Genomic DNA, 8,539 nt, shown 5'->3' on the forward strand with positions numbered 1-8,539 from the left:
AGGAAGGAAGGAAGGAAGGAAGGAAGGAAGGAAGGAAGGAAGGAAGGAAGGAAGGAAGGAAAGAAGTCTCTAACTGAATAAAAACCACCAGCCCTTGGATTCTGTGGTAGAAGCCCATCTAGAGTCACTGGGCATGTGCTTTCTTAGAAGATCTCCAGAATAGAATTACTAAAAATATCACAATGTGTGGATATCACAGTGGAATGAAATGTTGCTAGGTTGCATAAAATGATGAGAAACATGAGAAAATTTATATGGAATGGTGCAAATTAAACAGAACTTGTAAAATCGTATAAATGGAAAAAAACAACAATAAAACAATCAAAACAGAATGCTTTGGAGTTATCCTGAGCATTATACTTAGCCTCAAATAAGAGCCATACAAAATCACCTCCCCACCTTTCTTTGCAAAGATGAGGGACATTGGCGGTAGACCTCTAAATATAATAATATCCTACTTTTATCAATGCATTTGTTGTGCCTGTCTATATCCACACATTAATATATTCGTGGGTGGACACCTGAGAAGGAGAATTGTAAACTGAGGGAGGATGAGTGAAGAAAATAGAAAGAGAGAAGGAGAGAGAACACAACAAAGGAATAAAGACTCGGAGACAATGGCTTCAGGAACATGGGGTTCAGTGTGCTTGCTCTTCTGATGGTGGTAGAGAGAGAGAGTTGCACGTGTTCCCAAACTTTTATTGGGGTGTCAAGGAATGTGGAATGGGAGGTAGCTAATGAACATGTGACATGGTATAGGATTTAACATTGGCTCAATAACCAACCACATGATCAAAGAGGAGGAGGTTAATCAAACACATGAGCTGTAAAGGAATGTGGTCTAATAAAGTGTTAGCTAGAACCATTTGTCTCTGAGCAGGAATTCTCTTGACCATATGGTTTGGAGAGTGGTTAGGATTTACAGAGTGCCAATTACATACAATAATCCAGAAATAAAATGACCATGAGTCTGAGGTTACAATAACCATGCATCAATAATACTTTCAAGATGATAATATACCTGGTATGCCACATTGGTTATTTTTACTATTTTGGGATATACTTGAATAGAGTCTCATTTGATCCAGTTCAGTTAAATAAACCTATATTAAGTGTGTACTATGAGTTTGACATCGGGCTCGTTGATTGCTGTCCTTCATACTCAAAGTGGACCGAGATGATGTCACTGGTGATGTCGTTTGACTGTCATATAAATTGGATTTAAGTGAGGCAGAGCTGCACAGGAGTCATCAGCCTCTCTCTCTCTTCCAGAGTCATCTAAGTCCAGTGGCCAGAGAAAAGTCAGGATGACTGGGGATGGCTTGGGATGCAGGAGATGACCTTGGCTTCTGTGTCTCACCAATCTCTAAGTGCTCCACAACATTTAGTTCTACCACCTTCATTGCCCATCCACCCTTCCTCCAGGGGGATGTCTTCACATGCCTGGGGCAGACACCCCCTAAATCACCAACAGCTTTGAAACCTGTTGGTTGCCCTCAACTTGGATTAGCCCTGCTGCTGCTGATTAACCAGAGTGTGGCTGCTTGTGGCTGCTATACCTTCTTGGAGCCACAAGTAAGGAATAAGTGGCAGGTGGACACCAAAGGAAGAAAACTGCTCTGAAAAGGGCTCAGCAAGTCCTCATATGAGAGGTATTAGCCTTTCTTGAACACCCAGAATACCCCAGGCATGGTGTATAATGGATGATAATGTAATGGATAATACGATGATGATGGTAAAGTGAGTCACCAGGGGCCTGGGAGCCAGTAACTAGACTAGCAGGAGATTTTGGAGCTAGTTGATGACAGAGATGAGCAACCTCAGCTGAGGTGCCCAGTGAATCTCCACTGACAACTATAGGCTCCTTTAAAGTGTTGAGTGGGAAGCCTCTCCCTGCTGAAGTAACTGCCTTCCTATTGGGTGAGAGCAGAACCCAGCAGGAAATGGGACTCTACTTCCTGGCTACAATTGAGGCTTAGCTTCCACTTCACAATAATCTCAATTCCTCAATATTCTCTCCTTGCCTTAGACTCTTCAGCCTAGGTGATGCTGAAGGAATCGCAGGGACTTACAGATTTAGGCTAAGGGATTTATTTAAACAGGAAGGGGAAACTAAGGTAAAAGGGTTTAAGGTCTTGTTAAGCTGTTGCTAGGGGCAACTGCCAAGTGTTGGCAATGGAAGGCCTGGCCAGGCTGAGGGAACCAGCCGTCAGCCAGAGATAACTTGACACTGTTCTGATGTTATTGATCCACCAGCTAAACAGATGAAGTTGTTGAGTTAATCTAGGGATGTCTCTAACCACTAAGCTACTCTAACCTAATTCCTGCCCACATTCCACCACCCACCTCCCTTCAATCCCTCCCAGGGTTCCCAAGGGGAAGTCAGCGGTAGCTTGGTGTCTGGGTGAGATCAAGGAAATCATAACCCCAAGGTTGGGTTTGCAGGGCCTTAAATAGTCACAGACCAACTGTCAGTTGGCACATGGGTGGCACCTGCCAGGCCAGAGTTCCATTCTGCTAACTGACAGGATTGCCTACGGTAATATTGCAAATGCAAGAAATCTTGCATTACAGATGCTAAGCATATAAGAGAAAGAAGTCCCTGTCCTCAAGAAGCTTAATCTAATGGGAAGGATAACATATAAAAAGGAAGCTGGAAAATGGGGGAGTGGAGAGGGAGGGTAGATACCAGGGGGCAACTGGCAAAGGGATATCTTGTTCTTCAGAGTTAAAACCAGGAAGAGCTACAGGTGAAGCATGGGGTGACTTGGAAATCTAATTTCTGCCCTCAATAAAGAAAATCATTGGCAAGAGTTTAAATGCTCTACCCTCCAGCCCTCCAATCAGAGAGTAGAAGAGGCCAAGGGAGGTGGTATCCAAGGCTTGAGTTAGGGCATGATAATGAAACTAAAGAGGCACTAAAAGATGACACGGTGGATAGAACCCCAGGCCAGAAGTCAGGAAGATTCATCTTCATGAGTTCAATAATCAACTGTATGATCCTAGACAAGTCACTTAACTCTGTTTGCCTCAGTTTCCTCATATGCCAAATGAGCTAGAGAAGGAAAGGCAAGGCACTCTAATATCTCTGCCAAGAAAACCCCAAGTGGGGTCACAAAGAGTCAAACACAACTGAAAAAACTGAACAACAAAAATTGTGTGCCTACAGCTATTATGTGCAAAGGACCACTATAAGTGTTATAGCTATGACAGACACAAAGAAAAATACTCAACAACAGCAATAACAACAACAATAGGATTAAAAGTGATTAGTTTATGCTTGATCACATGGGTTGATGGGGATATGACTGGGGATATAGACTCTAAACAACCACTCTAGTACAAATATTAATAATATGGAAATACACATGTAAAACCCAGTGGAATTGCACGTCGGCTTTGGGAGGGGGAAGGGAGGAGGGAAGGGAAAAAACATGAATCATGTAACCCTGGAAAATTTTTCTTAATTAATCAATTAAAAAAATGTTTAAGTGATTAGTTTAATCCTATACTAACCATCAAGGAGAGGACACAATGGTCCTTGTGCTAGAGTAGCTTAATGGGGGCACAAATTTGGGACTCTTAAAAACACAGAAGATTTTTTTAAGTAATAACCATCTACATTTCAGATACAATCATTGTGCCCAGTTGGCTTCATTTTAACCATTTTTCTTTGTTAGAAGGGAAAGCCCAGTAGGTAGATAGGTGGGTGGTAGGTATATCTAAAAATGACTATAATCTGAAAATAAAAGGCAGCAACCCAACTTTTTTCTCAAAGAAAAAGAAAAAAATGCCATTATCTTCAACTCATTAGAGCGGTTCAATTTTTTTCTTCCCAGAATACAACAATGTTGTATTTTAAAGAGATGCTGAGAGAGTATCACTCTTGGGCCACTCAGAGCTACCTCAATCTTGGTATCTCACTAAGATACCTATAATTCTCCAAAGAAAGCCTATTTAGATACATAATGATAATGTCAGAGGTCTGTATAAGGCCTCACCAGTTTTCAGCGCACCTTCACATTTATTATCTCTTTAGATCTTCACAGTAAGCCTGTGGAGTATGTAGATGTCATATTTAAGCCCTACCATCATTCTTAGAAGTTCTACCCCTTCGTCTCCACCCAGAGGCGTGCTAGAGCCAGCTCAAACCAGTCCCCAATTCTTTACATTTTCTCTGTAACCATTTATAGAATCAGAGTTTTGATTTATTGCTTGGTTGATTGTTTAGACTTAAGAAAGTGATGGAGAAAATGCTAATAATACAGATTTAACTTAAAAGTGTGCCAGGTATATATTGGGGGAAGGGGGCTGGAGAGTGGCTTGTAAATATTTACCAGTATACACTTGGCACTGGAGGTCTAATTCCTTCTCAATTCCTATTTTTAAACCCTTACCTTCTCTCTTAGAATCAATATTGGTTCCAAGGCAGAAGAGCTGTAAGGGCTAGACAATCTCAACCAAATAACTTGCCCAGAATCAAGTAGCTAGAAAATGTCTGAGGCCAGATTTGAACCTAGGACCCGAGTCTCTATCTCTTGAGGCGTCTAGCTACCCCTCCTTCTCAATTTTTAAAGGCTCAGCTCAGATACTAACCCTTCCATGAAAACTTTTCTGATAGCCCCAACTGGAAAGAATGCCCCCCCCCACTAGCACTTTGTATTCTTCCCATTTTAGTTCCTCAATAAACTTTGTGTAATATTTATGAGCATCCAGATCTTCTTTCCTCTGTTAGTCAGGAAGCTATAATGGAAAGTATCCTGGATTTAAAGTCCAAAGACGTTTGCTTGAAACTCCATTCTTGGGAGCAGCTAGGTGGCTCCATTCAGGGGTTTCTTGGCAAAGAAACTGAAGTTGTTCACCATTTCCTGCTCCAACTCATTTTACAGTTGAGAACACTAGGGCCGATGGGGTTAAGAGATTCGCCTGAGGTTGAACTCAGAAAGATGAGTCTTTCTACCTCTAGGCCTGGCACTCTGTCCACCTAGACTATGGTGTGTACTTATATATGTACTTAATATCATATTGGTCTGAATGCAAAGTGTGTGTGGAGGGGGGTCGGATCAATAAACACTGAAAAAATAATATTGATTGTAGGCCAGTTAAATTTCTAAAAGTCAGTTTGGATGTAGGGTCTTGAAAAAGAGTGATTTCCATTTCTTCAATAGTTAATAGACCTTCCATCTCATCATTGTGACCACTAGGGATTTCCTCTTTCTTTTTTCTTTTTTTTAACCCTTACCTTCTGTCTTAGAATCAATACTGTGTATCAAATGGTTCCGAGGAAGACGAGTGGTAAGGATTAGGCAAAGGGTAGGTGACTTTCCCAGGGTCATACAGCTAGGAAGTGTCTAAGGTCAGATTTGAACCTAGGACCTCCCATCTCTTGGCCTGGCTCTCCACTGAGCCACCTAGCTGCCCCCATTCCCTCTTTAAATGTAGAGCACAGCTCATCAATGACTTCTCTTGCTCTGTATTATTCTTTTTCAGGTTTTCCCAAAAGATTGACCCAGTATTTGTGGAGTGCTTTTATTTTGTGGGTACCAGGGCAGCAGTTAGACTGTTTCTTTACTCCCTGGGTATTACCACTTGACATTCTTTTCCAGTCATAGGATTCCTGAATGACATCTCTTGGGCCACTTTTTATCATGCAAAGAAGCTGTCGGCTACTCGCACCCCCTTGACAGCTCTCTTTAGTGACCTCTGGGTCACCCAGGGTTTGGGTTCTTCTGAGATTGTGGGCATCAGTTCTCACAACCAAACAGCATCCTTCCTCCTATACAATTCTGGATCAACCTTACTGTCTGCAATGCCTGTCTCAGACATGGGCACTGACTCAAGAGACGGGTCCCCAAGCTGCATGTCAAGGCAAAGACAATAGGTATTTTTCATCCATTTATTTATTTTTTCCCATACGACTTGTCAAGCTGACACACCACCCCCCATCTTTTTTTTTAAGTAGTCATGGATTTAATTGAAGAGCTCTTTTATATTCTTGGGCTTGATGTAACAAGTATCATAAAACTGGAGGGCTTCTCCATCCAGAAAAAATTTCCTCTTCTATTCAGACAGGTAGGTAAGCTACATGGTGCAGTGGCTAGAGTGTCAGACCTGGAGTCAGGAAGACCTGAGTTCAAATCTGTTCTTTGATACTTACCACCTATTTTACCCTGGGCAAGTCTTTTTAACTTGTTTGCCTCAGTTTATTCATTTGTAAAATGGGGATAATAATGGCTCTTCCCTCAAAGACTTGTTGTGAGGATCAAATGAGATAAAAATTGAAAAGTGCTTAGCCCAGTGCCCAATAAGTGCTATATAAATGTTAGCTATTATTGTTATTATCATTATTCTATTTCATCTACTAAGCAATTTGTGACCTTGGACTAGGCACTTCATCCAAGATACCTCATTTGAAAAATGAAAGAATTGGACTACTTTACTTTGGGGAGCAAGGAGGTATGGTGAAATGAATGCTAGCTTTTTTCTTCACATTTTTATTTTTATTTAATAGAATTTATTCTCACATATCTTAGCCCCTCCTTCCCCTCCCTGCACCATAGAAGGAGGTATCTGACAAAAAGATATGTTTATATGTGTGTGTGTGTGTGTGTGTGTGTGAGAGAGAGAGAGAGAGAGAGAGAGAGAGAGAAAGAAACTGTGTCTTCAGTTCATTCTCTGGAGTGGACATAAGTTATTTTTTAAATATTAATTCTGTGGCTGTATATAATGTATATCGATGCTGCTCACTTCATTCTTCATTACTTTATGTCGATCTCTTCCAAGTTTCCAAATAAAATTAACATGCTCATCATTTCTTACTACGCACTAATATTGTACCACAATTATATACCACAATTTGTTTAGCCATTCCCCAGTTGATGGATGTCTTCTCAATTTCTGGTTCATTATTACCACAAAGAGTGCTGCTATAACTATCTTGGAACATTTAGGTTCTTTTCCTTTCGCCCTTATCTCCTTGGAAAACAGATCCATCCCTGTTTCTAAAGGTATACACAATCTTATGGCCCTTTGGGAATAATTCCAAATTGCTGTCCAAAATTATTAGATCAGTTTGCCGTTTCACCAACAGTGTATTAGTGTCCCCATTTTTCCACATTTACTCCCACTTTTGTCATTTTATCCTTTTAGCCAATCCAATGGTTAAGATGATATCACAGAATTGTTTTGATTTGCATTTCTTTAGTCAATAATGATTTAAAGTGGTTTTATTTTTTCATATACCTATATATGGCCCTGATTTTTTCATCCAAAAGCTTTTCTTTTGCCTCTTTATCAAGTGGGGAATTGAAGGCTGGCTATTAAGAGAGTGGACCTGAGTTCAAATGTTACTCCTGGGATTTACTACCTCTGTGATTGTGGACAAGTTATTTATTCTGCTTGGGACCCATTTTCCTCATATGTAAAATGGGCTGGTTTAGATGATTCCTGAGATTCTTTTCCTATTCAACTCTAAATCTCTGATTCTAAAAACAAATTTATATGGAGCCTATTAATATTGAAGAGAAGCACTGTAGCGTAGTGGCTAAAGAAAGAAGAGCTACCCATGGAACCAGGAAGAACAAGGTTCTTGTCCCATCAATGAGACATACTGATCTTTATCCCATCACTTAACATCTTGGCACTCTAGGAGACTATAAGGACCATAATTTGTGGAACTGACCTGCATTGATAGAAGTAATCTCACATGGGAGATTCCCTAGCCAAAAAAAATTATAGTTCCCTCTCCCTAGGTTAATATCAACTATTATTATTCTCCTTTTACAAATGAATAAACTAAATATAATAATAACTGCTAACATTTATATAGCACTTAATATGTGCCAGGCACTATGTTAAGTATGCTATGGCTATCTCACTTGATCCTCACAATAATCTTGTGAGGTAGGAACCATTACTCTTCCTATTTTGCAGATGAGGAAACTAAGACAAATAGAGGTTAAATGACTTGCTTGAGGTCACATATATTTGAAATCAGGTCTTCCCGACTCCAGGAATCTAAACTAAATAAGAAACTAGAAAGGAAACTTAACAAATTCAAAACCCAGATCACTGGTACAGGAAGGAAAAATATTTTTTTCAGAAACAGTCCTATTCTTTGTCTTGTTCTCAGCCTCATTAACTCTGGATACTATTCTCTACAGTAAAATTCTAGACTGAGAACCTAATGGAACCTAAGAGATCATCCTCTCATTGGGGAAACTGAGACCCAGAGATAGGAAGTAACTTATCCAAGGTCACACAAAACCAGGATTTGAATCAGCTTCCTCTTGTTTCTCTCCCTCTCTCCCTTTCTCTTTTCTTACTCCCTCTGTTTTTCTTTCCTATCTTCCTCTCTTTATCTCCCCATCCTTTACGCTCTTTCTCCTTCACTCTCTGTCTCCCCTTTCCCCTCTTCTTCTTTTTCTCCTCCCTCTTTCCTTTCTCCCTCTTATTCTTTCTCTCTTGCTCTCTCTCCCTCCCTCTCTCTCTCTCTCTCTCTCTCTCTCTATATATATATATATATATACATATATATATA

This window comes from Gracilinanus agilis, chromosome 2, assembly GCF_016433145.1.
Source record: "Gracilinanus agilis isolate LMUSP501 chromosome 2, AgileGrace, whole genome shotgun sequence".
Classification (NCBI taxonomy): Eukaryota; Metazoa; Chordata; class Mammalia; order Didelphimorphia; family Didelphidae; genus Gracilinanus; species Gracilinanus agilis.